This window comes from Marmota marmota, unplaced genomic scaffold (assembly GCF_001458135.2).
Source record: "Marmota marmota marmota unplaced genomic scaffold, marMar, whole genome shotgun sequence".
NCBI lineage: Eukaryota > Metazoa > Chordata > Mammalia > Rodentia > Sciuridae > Marmota > Marmota marmota.
In genome coordinates, this window is record NW_026000079.1 from 940,659 (window position 1) to 953,635 (window position 12,977).

Here is a 12,977-nt window from a genome sequence, read left to right on the forward strand (position 1 = left end):
AGAGACATATTTGTACCTTCTATCATATTCTCTCAAATTCTCTCCCCAGGGGTGGGAAAGGGGAAGACACTGGGACCGCCTGTCCTAGGTGATGTCACACATCCTCCTTTTCCCAATGCTGGGGACTGAACTCTTCCCTGGGGCACATATAGTGGTTTTGTAACTTTACAGTCTTTTGCATCTCTCACCCTCTCCTTGGGGGTACACACAGCTGATTAAATCTGGCTCTCCATGCAACCTATCCAGGCAGGGATCCCCCTCATGATTAGAAAGTACTGGGGATTCCAGTTCAGAAAAGTACAACTAGTGTTTAATGAGAACTGGAAGGATTTGGATTTAGACCTCATTTTATGCCATGGGTTCTCCCTCTTCAGAATCAGGGACCATTCTCTGATTTCAGCGCTCTTCCCCCTTACAAGTGGAGCAGAATAATATATCCACTAAAGTATTTGTTATAGTTTGGATCTTGAATGTCCCCCAAGGGCCCTGTGTTGAAGGATTGGTCCCAGCCTGTGGTACTTTGGGGAGGTGGTGGAACCCTTGGAGAATAAAATCTAAATGTTTCAGTCAGTTAATTCACTGCTGTCTTAAAAACCCAACCAGAACAACTGTAGAGGAGGAAAAGTTTATTCAAGGGCTCTCGGTTTCAGAGGTCTCAGTTCTTAGAAATCCAGCACCATTCCACCAGTTGAGGCTGAACATCATGGCAGAAAATTGTGGCAGAGGGAAGCAGCTCACATGGTGATCAGGAAGCAGAGAGGGTCCACTTGCCAGATACTAATATATTCCCAAAGCCACATTTGGATATATATATAATTGTCCCATTTCTCCTCTGAATCTTCTGGTACTGTCTCACACATGAGATTTTGGGGGACACCTCACATCCAAACCATAACACTAATGGAAGGAAGGAAGGTCACTGAGGTCATGCCTTGAAGAAGATATTGAGACTCCAGTCCCATCCCCCACCCCACATCTCTCTTGGCTTTCCTGCTGCCATGAGGTAAATAGACCTTCCTCCTGATGTGCTTCTGCCATGATGTATTATCCCACACAGGCCCAAAGCAACAGGGCCATGTGACCAACTGAAACCATGAGACGAAACAAACCTTTCCTTCTTTTAAGTAAATCACTCAGGTATTTTGTCACAGTGATTGAAAGCTGACTGACAGTTTTCTGAGTATAGAACTTGTCCCCTCTCCAGCACTCTCCTCACATCTTGACCTTAAATTTCTGAACTCCTAGGGTGGGAGTTGCCTTCACCTGCAGTCTGCTACATGATACCTTTTCTTGTCTTAATGGACACAAGCACACACATTTTCTGACTCCCGTGATCCAGGCAATGCTTTGATTTACCAAAATCTACTGCAAATGCACTAGAACTGCTAGGTGCTAAGGGCTGGGTGCTCCCACTTGTGAAGTCCTTGCCCCCACTTAATACATGAAGGCTAATTAGTGGGCACTGAATGTCAGTAGCTCTTAGAGTTTTGTTCTGAAGCTGCTTCTGTGGCCAATATAGAAACAACTATTTTCTCCCTACCCATTATATTACTTGGCAGAAATCTAACTTTAAGGATTCAGCAGACCTGATCCCTCCAGATCCCTAAATCAGAGCTGATGCCTCTCGTCATTTGGTCTTTTTGACAAAGAGTACACTGTCACTTCATCCCTCACAAATAGCTTCACCAAGAACAATAATTTGGAGGCCGCTCTGGTGAAGTCCAGGCCTCTGCTGTCAGATTTCATTCCAGATTCTCCCATAATGCCATGGGCAGGCTAGCAATCCCCCCATCACCTCTGGTGTCTTAGGGGACAAATTCCTCTAATCTCAACACCTCTTGTTTGATGTGTGGTCAGAAACCCAACTGGGAGTCTGTCTATCAACATCACCAGGGAGAATCCTGCCAGGTGTTGACTGCAGAGGATGATGCATCTGTGGTTTAAGGTGACGAGTCTCCTTCAGCAGAGTTCTAAGGCTGCCTGGTAGTTGACCCCACTGCAGCAACTTCCAGACTTTGGCCAGATGTTTCATCAAGCAAAGCAGGTTGGAGGTCCAGTATTGACCTCCATTCTCTTTCCTGGAAAGCTCCTAGTTTCTTAAGGAATTGTGGTTCCTTTGGAAAAACAATTTGCACCTAATAGTTTCATGGGTTATTCTTAGAATTTAGTCATTCATGTATGCTCACAGGAGAGTATTTCAAATAAGAGAACTGACATGTTTTATTTAACAGGTAAGAATGATGTGTGGATTTTCAATATGTAGACATGGGATTTATGGATCTCCATTGGTTATCTTGCTCTGGGTTCCACCAATGTTAGAGATGGTTTTGGCAGCAGGAGTAGGAGCATTGCTAATCTAAGCAACCTGCTTATGTGACTTATGTTTTTAAGTCCTGCTTGAACCTGCTCCTGTATGTGTGCATATGTGTGCATGTGTGCATGTGTGTGTGTGTGTGTGTGTATGTGTGTGACTTTCACTTGGTAATTAAATGCTCTCAGTTATGCCTGGTCACATGGTTTCATGAATTTGAAATTATCCAGATAAGGACAACAGCAAACCTAAAACTATGTGAAAGGTGTTACTTTCCCAGGAAGCTGCTGTTCTTCTCAATATTTAAGGAACATCAGTGTGTCTTTTTCTATCATGTTCTGCCAGAGCTCCAAATAGTAACTAGAGAGCTCAAGGTCACTTCAAACACCTTTAGGTTTGCAGGACCATAAGGGTAGCATTTCAGCCACACCAGAAGGAGAACCTTCTCTTGTTTTGAGCCATTTAAAGTTGATTGCCTCATGAAATTCATTTGGAAAAACAAGAGACACAGAATCAAAGGCAGTTCCTTAGTAAGAGTGAAGCAGGAGGCATCACAATACCAGACCTTAAACTACACTACAGAGCAATGGTAACAAAAACACCATGGTATTGGCACCAAAACAGACATGTAGACCAATGGTACAAAATAGAAGACACAGAGACAAACCCACATAATTACAGTTATTTCATACTAGACAAAGGCACCAAAAATATACATTGGGGAAAAGATAACCTATTCAACAAATGGTACTGGGAAAACTGGAAATCCACATATAGCAAAATGAAATTAAACCTCTATCTCTCACCCTGCACAAAAATCAACTCAAAGTCGGGTTGGGGCTGTAGCTCACTGGTACAGCGCTTGTCTAACACACATGAGGTAATGTGTTCGATCCTCAGCACCACATAAGAAAATAAATAAATAAAATAAAGGTGTTGTTATCCATCTACAACTAGAAAAAAAAATTTTTGCAGGTTGAAAAAAAAAATTTTTTTAAATCAACTCAATGTGGATCAAAAACTTAGATACTAGAACAGAAAGAGACCCTGCACTAATAGAAGAAAAAGTAGGCCCAAATCTTCATCATGTTGGCTTAGGACCTGACTTCCTTAACAAGACTCCTAAAGCACAAGAAGTAAAATCAAGAATCAATAAATGGAAGCTGGGCATGGTGGCACACACCTGTAATCACAGCAGCTGGGGAGACTGAGATAAGAGGATTGCAAGTTCAAAGCCAGCCTCAGCAAAAGCAAGGAACTAAGCAACTTAGTGAGACTCTGTCTATAAAATATAAAATAGGGCTAGGGATGTGGCTCAGTGGTCAAGTACCCCTGAGTTCAATTCCTGGAACACCTCCACCAAACCCCGGAAAAAAAAAAAAGAATCTATAAATGGAATGGATTCAAACTAAAAAGCTTCTTCTCAGCAAAGAAAACAATCAGTAAAATGATGAGAGAGCCTACACACTTTTTACCACACTCACCACAAATAAAGCACTAATCTCCAGGATATATAAAGAACTCAAAAACTTAACACCTAAACCACAAATAACCCAATCTATAAATAAGCAAAGGAACTGAACAGATATTTCAAAGAAGAAATACAATTGGTCAACAAATATATGAAAAAAATGTTTAACATCTTTATTAATTTAAAAAATGCAAATTGAAACTACATAGAGATTCCATCTCATTACAGTCAGAATGACAAGTATCAAGAACACAAGTAACAATAAGTGTTGGCAAGAATGTGGGGGAAAAGGCACACTCACACATTGCTGGCAGGACTGCAAAATGGTGCAACCACTCCGGAAAGCAGTATGGAGATTCCCCAGAAAACTTGGAATGGAGCCACCATGTGACCCAACTATCCAACTCCACAATTTATACCCAAAGGACTTAAAATCATCATACTACAGTGACACAGCCACATCAATATAGCAGCTCAATTCACAATAGCTAAACTATGGAACCAACCTAGATGCCCTTAAGCAGGGGAATGGATAAAGAAAGTGTGGTACTTGTACACAATGGAGTATTACTCAGCCTTAGAGAAGAATGAAATTATGGCATTGCAGGTAAATGGATAGAATAGAGAATATCATGCTAGGTGAAATAAGCCAACTCCCCAAAACCATAAGCCAAATGTTTTCTCTGATAAGCAGAAGCTGATCCATAGTAGGGTGGAGGGATAGGGAAGAATGAAGGATCTTTGGTTTATGTAGAGGGGAGTGGGGGGGGCTGTGGGGATGGGAAGGACAGTAGAATGAGGCAGACATTATTACCCCATATACATGTATGATTACACTACTGGAGTGCCTCTGCACCATGGACAGCCAGAGGAATTGGTCCCTGTCCCCAGTGCCAATCAATGCCAATGTGTCTCTCTTGATCAGGAGGGACAGGGGGGTTTTAAAGAAACTTCAAGGGTTACATTCCAGGTGTGCTCTGGTAGGGGGACCCCAGGGTGCCCTGATGGCTGTTAGGATTCACATTTTAATTTGGGAGATATTCACTTCCCAGATCCTCAGCAGGCATCTCCTTCCTATAGTGGGTGTGTTCAAGGGCATTAAACTAGGGGAAGAAAGGTAGCACTGTCTCCCTAATCTGGTTAGGGAGGGGAGAGGGGAGAAGAGAAAAAACATTTTGTAAAAATATAAGCCTTAGGGGCTGGGATTGTTGCTCAGTGGTAGAGCGCTCACCTAGCATGTGTGAGGCCCTGGGTTCGATCCTCAGCACCACTTAAAAATAAATAAAGGTAGTGTGTCCAACTACAACTAAAAAATAAACATTTTTTAAAAATAAGCCTTAGAGCAATGAGGGCTACATTCATAAGGTGAAGGTACCACTGTTACAGAATAAGAAGTTGTGCTCCAATTGTGTACAATATGTCAAAATGCATCCTACTATAAAATAAATAAACAAATTTAATAATAAATAAATACAGTTGATTGCCATCTGTGTACCTCGGTAAATGTGCTGACACAGTACACCCAGATGCGATGAATAGTGCCTCCAAATGCAGAAAAGACTACAAGGCCTGGTGGGTGACTCTTTGTTCAAAACTGTGCATTTAAGGAAAAGCAAAATTTTTTGTCTTTGAGGTAATGTGCCAATAGTACCCAAATGATTTGACTCCTAGAACTGTGCCAACATGTCAGGTCCACTGAGTTCCAAGATATCTGTCTTCCATTTCCTGATACCTCTGTGTTGTGCAGTGCATGTAGAGCACCTGCAATTTCCTTCTCACTGCATCAAACCAACATCATGTAATTCCCTACTTAGATCTGCAGTCCGATGGGATGGGATATGACCAGACCCTATTACATTTCTCCCCCAATGCTGTGATACCTTGAGAATCTATTCCCACTAGTATTTCCCTGATGTTTGCCCATATGACTTTACAAAATCTTGCAAGTCTTAAAGTGTGAGAAACTTCTCCTCCATTGTTTTACATTCTAATTAGCCCCTGGGACACAGAGGACCTAGTTATTCTGGAGGAATGAGGGATAAGAGAGGTGAAGCATGAGGGGAATTGCTGTCTTCCTTCACCAGAACTCACAGGAGATGAGGTTACTACAACTGGGAAGGCAGGATTCCTTTTCCAGATGGATGTAGGAGCACTTTGGTTGGCTAGGGAGGTCCTGGTTCTCAGGGTCCAGTTTTTACCCAATTAGTGTGCTGCTCTTTAAAACAAGATAATTGAAAAGGCTGAGAATTCAACCTACTTTGAAATTCAGCAACCTGCAGGATCTGACTCTGTATCTGATTTTTGGCTGTGGGAGCTGAGCGATTATTTTGTAGTAGACAGAGAAAGCTTCTGCTTGTCTTATCACTCATTAAACTGAGAATTTTTAACATTGAGCTTATCTCCAGCACATTTAGAAGCATCTAGGGCAGCCCACAAACCTTATAGTCCTTATTTTTCCTCCCTATAATTTTCTATCACAAGAGTCATTCAATATGTCTGTGTCTTACCTTCAATACACACTTTGTTCCAGGTAACTCTAGGTGATCATTTAGAGCTGGGTGCTATGAACTACCAGCATCTCACCATATAATAGTAATATTTGTTAGATGACTCAGATGAGTATCTATTATACAGGAAAGACAAAATAATTTTTTGCCGGGTTTCTCTTCTCAAGACTAAAAGGCTCAGGGATCACTCCAATTAAATTGGGCTAACTGGGCTGCACAAAATAACCACACAAGAGACTCAAGTATCTTTTTCTTTGGGGTCACTGTAATGGCTCCTCAGAACTTAAAGGTCCTCAACAAGAGAGAGGGAGAGAGAGAGAGAGAGAGAGAGACAGAGACAGAGAGAGAAAGAGAGAGAGAGAGAGCATGCACTGACCCATTTTGTTGAGGAGAAACTATTCAGATGAGGCAAGGGGCCAGGTTTCAGGGGGCTGAGTCTATCTTCATGATGTCCACTGTCAGCAGGTTGACTGACACCTGGGTAGGCCACACCCAAGGGCACAGTAAGGAAAGGGGACACACACAAGGCACTTCTATGGAAAATTCTACCCTAAACAGGGCAAGGGGTTATATTACAAAGGAAAAAAGTGAGCATAGCTCCACCCATGGGGCTATAGCAAGACACACCCATGCATAAGACACAGTCCCTGGAACCCAAGAAGGGTGGGGAAAGCTCTGCCACATTTCTGTGACTGAGCACCTCAGCACCCAGCCGGGGAGTGTGACTCAGTCACGTGCAAGGTTGGTCTACCACATATTCCCCCCTTTCTTAACATATATTTTAAAAATGCAACTGGGAAATTCTATCTTTCAGTCACTTGACTCTTGGTCCAAGGTCATCATGATCCACTATTGAAACACAAAAAGAATTAGTAGAAAACATATCATCTTCATAACACAATCAACTTGGAAGATCCAGGTTATTATTATTATTTCACCAAACACTCACCAGAGGATTCTTAATCTTTTCCTAATTTTATTTGGAGGCATTGCGTTTGGCCATAGTAACAGACATTTTCATTGGCATGGCATTTAGGCCTCTCCATAAACCACAGAGCAGAGGGCTCACTCATGTTATTTATTACATTGTCTTCTAGAGCATTATTACTTAGTTCTCATCCTTCCATCAGCACTTATCTGACCATGAAGGATTTTGGAAATAATTTAAGTCAAACATTAAGAAAATCCACACATTGTAAGTTTTAAGACATAGCCACAAAGGCTGCAATTGACTAAGCAAGGAATAACATTTAAAGTAGTCACTTCAGGGATTATGAGACCAGCAGTTTGCCTAGGTCTGGTTAATTGACATACACCTGTTTCAAAGCCTGAATATTAACCTCAGCATATTATAGATCTGAAATATTAGCTGGCAATAACTAATGATGCAATAAGTTGTATTCTTACAGGCTACAGGATATTTATCATCTTTTTTTTAATTCTCACATTTAAGCAGTTTATTAGATCTGTCAGTAATATAAGTACAATTGGAAAAATCTATTTAATAATCTTTCCAACAATTGTCCATATAGGTAAACATTGTCTTAGCAACTAAAGTCCAGCATAATTGGCTGGCTTAGGTTTCTTATCTGCTGTCTAGCATAAGTTCCTGTAACTGGTGTGGTCAATTAGTTGCTCGGCTACCTCGGCTATCTCAGTTGTGGGGGGTAGAGATGTGGAATCAACACACAGACTCCAGGAGCTGGTGAGAACTGGCTGGTGACAAACCTCAAGTCAACGTCCAGTAGCTCAGTTTATTTTTGAAATGCACACAACTGTTATAGGGCTCGAGTGGGGTGTGTCCGTTAATCATACATAAGCAAGACAATATGCATAAGCCAATCATCTTCTGCCGAATGTAACCTCTCTGTGAGGAACTCTAAATGCTCGCAGCTGTTAGTTGCAACTGAAGGCTGTTCCAACATCTCCTCCCCTTTTATTGAATTTGTTGTCAAAGGGGAACCCTGATGAGAGAAGAAAGGAAAAGGGAAAAGCATAGGAAAAAAGGGAAGCATCCAGATATGGCCCTTTCCAGTGGCTGCAGGTGTTTCCTGCTGCGGTGAGAGGGCAGTCACTGTGGACTAGGTCTCTGTCTGTCACTTGGGTCCCCATCTGAGCTGGACATGGGGAGCAAAGCTGCCATGGGGCAGGAGATCTCTCTCAGGGGGGTGAAGAATTAGGCCTTTGCACAGGTGGAGTGTGCAAGGCATTGTCCCTGAGAGGGCTCCCTGTCTCCTTGGTAGATAATGCCCCCGTGGCCTCCACACCAGCATTTACCCTAGGATCAGCAAACTCAGGTTTCTTCTCCATGGAGGGCTCGGCTCACAGCACTGGGCAGATGAGGCTGTGTTCAGGAAGGAAGGAGAAAGGCCATCGACAGACAAACAGCAATATTGTGACAAAGCCGAGAGACACAGATGGATGAAGAGGAGGGCAGTGCTAAGACTCAGAGCGTGATCCCTCACAGAGAACTGGCCCTTAGTTGGTGTTACTCACATCTGGTCCATAGCCGCCATCCATAGGGATGCAGAACAATCCGTTATTTCAACATTGTCTTTTTCTCAAAAGATACTTCCAGACTGTCTGTTTACCACAGAATCAATATATAGGTATAACTGACCATTACAGTCAGGACAATTAATCTAGTCTCATGGGTGGACTCTCCAGTCCACACTGCAAGACACATTACAGGTGGACCTGGGAAATGGGTCCATATAAGTCTTTTCATAATTTTTACTTACCTGACAAGCTCATGAAGCTGCATGGAGTAGACTCTGTAGCTGGAAATTTACCTTCATGAGCCAGGATTCTCAGTCATCATCATGATGACTGGTTTAAACTTTCCTTTGAAATCTAATATAATTTACTGAATTGTGTTCAGTAACATTAAGGCTCTCAATATTACAATTTAAGAAAAAATTTTAAAACATTTTGTAAATCCTAGTTTGTCTCTCTGGAATCCTGTATTTCCCCCATTTCTTTATTTAATAAAATTGAGTAAAGACTTGACATAAGTCATAATATTATAAGTTACATATTATAGTATAAGTATTTAAATGATAAGAATAGATTTACCTTTCGTTGATTATTGTAATTTTTTAATTTAGACAAGTTGATCCATCCTAATAATTTAGTAAGAACTCACTATCTCTTTTTGAGAAGGTCTCAAAATATCTTTATATTTTAGAATATTATCCTTTAAATAGATATCTCTTAATTGTTTTTAAAAATATGATTAAGGTTATTTTCCAATGTAGGGAGCAGTACATAAGTCTTACCATATTTTTTATAGATAATATGTCCAGCCAGAGAACTTATATAATATCAATGAATTTTTAAAGTTTGTAACTTTTATTGCTCAAAATTAGCATACGATTTTAATTTGGAGAACTTCAGTCCTAATAAAATGTTGTCTTAAATCTCATATAATTATCTAACAAACAAAATATGTAAAAATCAACAGTGTCTTTGTGTCTTAGAACAATCAAATTTAGTCTTAAAGGACAATTGTCAAAATTGGGATCTAAGTCAGCAGTTTAATATACTTAGTGTTTAATCAAGGATATGAATCTATTTACCAAAATTTCTTTGTCTTAAACAGCAAGAATCAATAGGCAATAAACAACTTTAAGGAAATAAACTTAACATTTTAATAGGTTTTTATCATGTCAAAATATGGGCAGAATCTTAGCTCATATCAGCATAGTAAAATTAGGGAAATAGCCTGAAATATCTTTGAATTAATCAGTTAAAATTGTTATAGTCAGTCCAGTACATATAACTCTCTTTTTTAATTGTTTTAACTTTTTTATATCATCTGGTTAGATAATGATATAAAGATCTTTTTATTTAGAAAAATATTTTTATCATTAAAATTTAGACTATAAAGACCTTGTTTTACCCAAAGATGACTTGTTTTTCCTCTCTCTCTCTCTCTCTCTCTCTCTCTCTTTTTTTTTTTTTTTTTTTTTTTTTTTGGTCTCCAATGTGTGCTTCCTCTCTGCTGAAGCAGCTTTATCTTCTAGAATTTCTCCTGGTTACACTTTGGAACAACTTTTGAAAGCCTTAGAATTTATAAACAAATAGTTGTACTTTGATAAGAAATATCAATGAAAATATGGTTAAAATCCTTAGATATTTTGTAGACAGAATTATACTTGTTTATCATCTTATAAATTTGTACAATAACTTGAGAATTAGAAACTACTTGAAGATTGTATTTTTTCTTAAAAGCAAATTTATAGAAAATACATTTATCTCAAATATCTGTAACTGAATAGCAGAGTATCTGATGAATGTACATATAAAATGTATAAATTATGGGTTTTCTGTTAAAGAAAAACAATTAGACAAATATACATTAACCAAACAATTAGACATGTGCTAATTATTTTATAGATTAACAACTATAGGTTATCTAAATATCTAGAAAAATATATATTAAGAATAAGGACATAACTTATAATTGTATTAACTTTATAGTAACCACGTGGTCTTAAAATACTTGGATCATTTTCAATTTATTTTTACTTAGGAGTGCACTCTTTTATGTGACATCACTTGATGTAACTGAAATAAGAACCTTATGTATACATATTTATTTCTTATAGTCAGGAATGAGAATAAGGATTTTTTGGTCATCACAGGAACATTGCTGGCTTTTGTTCCTGTGGCGAGCAAATGCATCCCCGTAACCTCCAAAATTAAAGTTAAATACAAAGAGGCATGTTTGATATCTCTCATCAATAGAACATTATTTAGTAACACAACTATAGAGAAAGTCAGGTTATTTAACTCAGAACTAACTTAAATTTAGGGTTGCAATGTAGAAACCTGTGGAATTAAATTTTGTCTGAAAAAGATATCTTTCGTTAGCATTTACAGGTGGGCATTTTTAAAAATGAACGCTCTGAGCAGCTCCAGTAGCAATCTGAAACAGGAAGTACAGGTGAGCAGCTGGAAGGCGGGACCAGAAGTCCTGTCTGAGTGACTGTGGAAGAACCAATAGGGAGACCACAAAAGTGTGGGAGGTGGGACCAGGAAGACCCCTCCTCCGTCCAGGCTCTACATGATTACTATGGTGAAGCAAGTAATATGGAGTCTGCTGCTCATTGTCTCTCTGACAAAAGTTTCCTGAGAGTTTTCCTAGCCAATTGCATTTCATTTGATTTTGTCTGCATTCCCTCTGCCTGGCCAAGATCCTACTGTGGTAGCAGCTTGCTGTGTCTCTGTGACCTCCCTTTGCAGCCTGTGTATCCTGCACCCTGCACCTCTTTCTGTGGCACGTGGGTGCTCCGAAAGCTTTTTAGCAGCAGACGCCAGCGTTACCATCAGATATTAAGTTAGTCTGTGCTGGACATTCAGGTCAAGTCATTTAAGGGTTCAAAGCACTGCTGGCCACAGGGGCTAGGACCCCATACCAAGCAGCAAGCTGCAGCTAAAGTCTCTCCTCCCCAGTGGCTGAGTTACAGCCATTCTGATTCATAGGACAATCATGCAGCAAAGAGGTCAGTACAAACTTTCTGAGTATTGACAAAAACAATAGAAAATTGAAACTTACATCTCTCCAGGTAAACATCACAACATTTTCTCTACTTTTTGCCCACTCTCCTAGCACAAACTTCTAGAACATAAAGTCCAACAAATCTTTTATAAAGATTTACAAAAACAATTCAAAAAAGTCCATAAAAGCACTCTTTCCATGGAGAGGACTCAAATCAACAACACAGCCCATTAATCATCTTAATAACTCTTTACATTTATTTAGAGTCTCTAGAATATATTAAAAATATATAAAAAATTATACCCCAATATTAAAAAATTTAATGTCACAGATTTTCCTTCTGTCTAATTTACTTATTAAAATTCTGCCCATGATACTCTGCAATCCTCAGTATGCTTAACTTCTGAAGAGAACTTTTAACTCACTAAACTTCTAATATTTAAATTGGAGTCCCCTTAAGAGCCAGCATTTGTTGCTTTTGTCCTGGCAGCTTAAAGACTCAGGCCTTTGGCCCCATGTTGGGCACCAATTGCAGGTTTCTGTTCTCACGACTAAAAGGCTTGGGGGTCACTCCAATTAAACTGGGCTGACTGGGCTGCACAAAATAACCACACAAGAGACACAAGTACCCTTTTCTTTGGGATCCCTGTGTCAGCTCCTCTGACCTTAAAGGTCCAAAAGGAGAGAGAGAGAGAGAGAGAGAGAGAGAGAGAACACATGAGCTGACCCCTTTTATTGAGGAGAAGCTATTCAAATGAGGCAAGGGGCCAGGTTTCAGGGGGCTGAGTTTATCTTCATGGTGTCCCCTGTCAGCAGGTTGACTGACACCTGGGTAGGCCACACCCAAGGGCACAGTAAGAGAAGGGGACACACACAAGGCACTTCCATGGAAGATTCTATCCTAAACAGGGCAAGGGGTTATATTACAAAGGAACAGGTGAGCCTAGCTCCACCCATGGGGCTGTAGCAAGACACACCTGTTAGGTTGGTGGCGGCAACTTGGCGGCGACTTAGTGGCAATTTAGAACAAAGCAGCCCGCACCAGAAAAGAACATCATCATTCATTGCCTGCGGAAATGCCTGTCAATCAGCCAGATCTCCTGACTAACACCTGTCAATCAACAGGACCCCCCTGGCCAATCCTGGAGTTCAGCCAATTCCCCTGACCAACTCCAAAGGGGCAAG

General features: G+C 40.2%; 1 long non-coding RNA gene across 1 annotated transcript in view; it reads left to right on the forward strand.

Annotated features, from left to right (window-relative positions):
- The window catches only part of LOC125620243, a 25,760-nt gene extending 18,930 nt beyond the window's left edge, over window positions 1-6,830 (forward strand). The window contains exon 3 of the long non-coding RNA XR_007351847.1: window positions 6,637-6,830. This is a non-coding gene — a long non-coding RNA (uncharacterized LOC125620243). The remainder of the gene's footprint in view (window positions 1-6,636) is intronic.
- The last annotated feature ends 6,147 nt before the right edge of the window (window positions 6,831-12,977 follow it).